Source organism: Lygodium microphyllum, chromosome 27 (assembly GCF_053477565.2).
Source record: "Lygodium microphyllum isolate KBCC chromosome 27, Lygodium_microphyllum_v1.1.10, whole genome shotgun sequence".
NCBI classification, from domain to species: Eukaryota; Viridiplantae; Streptophyta; class Polypodiopsida; order Schizaeales; family Lygodiaceae; genus Lygodium; species Lygodium microphyllum.
In genome coordinates, this window is record NC_141161.1 from 36,094,735 (window position 1) to 36,097,214 (window position 2,480).

Below are 2,480 nucleotides of genomic sequence, written 5' to 3' on the forward strand. Positions count from 1 at the left end.
AATGCAACCAAAGCATTAAAGAAAGGAAAAAGGACTCCTAAAAAGGGTGTCCCTTTTCTTGAGAAAAGTTCTCAAAAAAAGAAGTAGCTTTGCCTCATTGCTTGTAAGCCCATGTGTGTATAAGTCATGGAGATGGCTGATAAAAATTTACCACAAAATTTGTACATGTATTTTATATTGATAATAAAGAGATATTTTCTTCAATATCCTTGCATTGTATATTCTTCTCTCTCCTTGCTGATATCTACAAAAAAAAAGTTGTAAATTTTTAATAATCAAGAAGTGAAATTAGATATACTCCTAAGTGGATATAATATGATATAAAAAATTACTCGTTTATTATTAAGTTGGAACACAAATGAGCATGGTAGTTCAATATCTTCATTCTATAAATCTATCCTCACTTGATGTAGCATATATGATGATCTAACCTTTAGGATTGCAATAATGTCCTCATTGAACCAAACATCAAGATCTACTATAGGATCTTTGCTAAAATTATCAAGTTTTTGGTCTAAAGCACCCAGACTACCACCAACATAATGTCATCTACTATAATAGAAGCTAAGAATGAAATTCAGAGTAGTAATCATATATTTACAAGCTATAGAGTCTTGATCTATCTTACATATAATTTTTCCTTTTGTCCTAGTGTCCCATCCCTCATCAACAAATTGTATGACATGATCATATGTTAATCTCTTCACTGAAAGCATGGCCATTGTTTTCTTATCTTAACATTAGAAAATAAGTCAACAAATATATTAATAGTCATGAACAAAATAACTTTTCTTAGCCTACTTGTGATATTACATTTTAATGGTCTCTATATCTCAGAAAATATTTTACATCTATAGCCCTTAGTAGTAGCTGGACTTGGCAAAGGCAACTCAAAGCTTGAAAAATTAGGCAAACGAAGAGGGGATACTGATCTCCATTGGCTGCACTGTATGGGGACAATATAGGAATGATCATAAAAGAATATTCCATTCTCTGCAAGCTTTGTCTTCTTTCTATCTTTGTGCATTTCTTCTCCAATCAAACCATGCATCACATCAATAACATCAACAATAGACTCAACTAGTTGCCATTCCTCAAGAGCAGAGGGATATACATCTACAAGACAAATAAAAAAATGTTATAATGGAAAACCTTAAACCAAGTTCAAGAAAAGAAAGACTTTAAGAATCAAATTCTTATAACTTGGTCTATACATCTTTGATTCTACCCTTCCAAGAAGAAATGAATGAGCTCTCATATATTTGCCTTTTTTCACATTTTGCCCTATTGCATGGTGATCCAACTCCTTTTGCTAATGATTGTAGGAATCCATCTTCCATCTTTTTGGAATGAGTTAAAAACTGATATGGATGTGATTTGGGAGCTTGGATGCCTTGTTGAAGGTCAAATTCTTGTATCCATAGCACGCACACACACACACACACACACACACACACACACAGAAGACTAGGTTACCACAAAGGAGGGAAAAACACAAGAGGGACAAAAGAAAGGAGGGAAAAAATATGTTCCAAGCTTTTTACTAATTTGAATTTAGAGTAAACCTATCATTATCATCAATCCAGACATATCATTAAATAAAAGTGACCGAGACTGTATATCATTAATGCAAAGAATGTCATAATCACGAATATAAGAGATTAAAAATAGATATTGATAATAAAAATTCCTAATATTACTATATATATATATCTTTTTGTAAAATAATTTTTTGCCTTTTTTAAAATACAAGTTCCGCTACGAAGGCTTTCCTTCTTTTGGTCTAGAGCACTCTCTTTCTATCTCTTAAAAGGTATTTTCAAGACCTCAAAATTCCCTAATGAATCCAAGCACTCAAGCATATGCTCCAACATAAAACCCATCTACAGCCCGGAGCTTGGTCCTATGCCAATATCTTTGCTTGGCATTATAGCTTATTGTGTTCCTAGTCCTCATACGAATCCAATGAGGTATCGGTCTATTTTTCCTTTGCTTCTTGCCCTACTTCTTCTTAATCAAGAAGGTCTTGTGGGAAGGCATGATGCTCCAACTATCACCTTAGCATTTGATCTTAAATTCTCATATCTCTAGGCAACCCTTCAGCTGGCCACAAACACCTTCTTGCCTGCAAATACGATGCCATCATGATCCCCTTCTACTAGCTTCTTAGGTAGCCTAAGCTGGTTTTCGTAGATGATAGAGGATAGAAAAAAAGCTACTTTTATTTTTAGTGTTGAACTTCCTTTTTCATCAACATCATCCTCCCTAAAAGCTCCTCGACCCTTTCCATGAGAAAATAATTGTTTTAATCTTGCCAAGCTTGACATTACTCCATTTGTGGCAAGCTCCCAACAAACTACACCGTGTGACAAGATTCCATTGGAAACACATCCTATCCAACATAACAATAGCCTTTCTAAATTGTCGAGTTCGCCCAAGGATATTGACCATGTAGTTATAGTGCTCAATATTGAGCGAGT

General features: G+C 34.2%; 1 pseudogene; it reads right to left on the reverse strand.

Moving 5' to 3' along the window:
* Positions 1–1,854: 1,854 nt before the first annotated feature.
* LOC148012212 (large ribosomal subunit protein eL39z/eL39x pseudogene) lies at positions 1,855–2,040 on the reverse strand (annotated as a pseudogene).
* Positions 2,041–2,480: the final 440 nt, after the last annotated feature.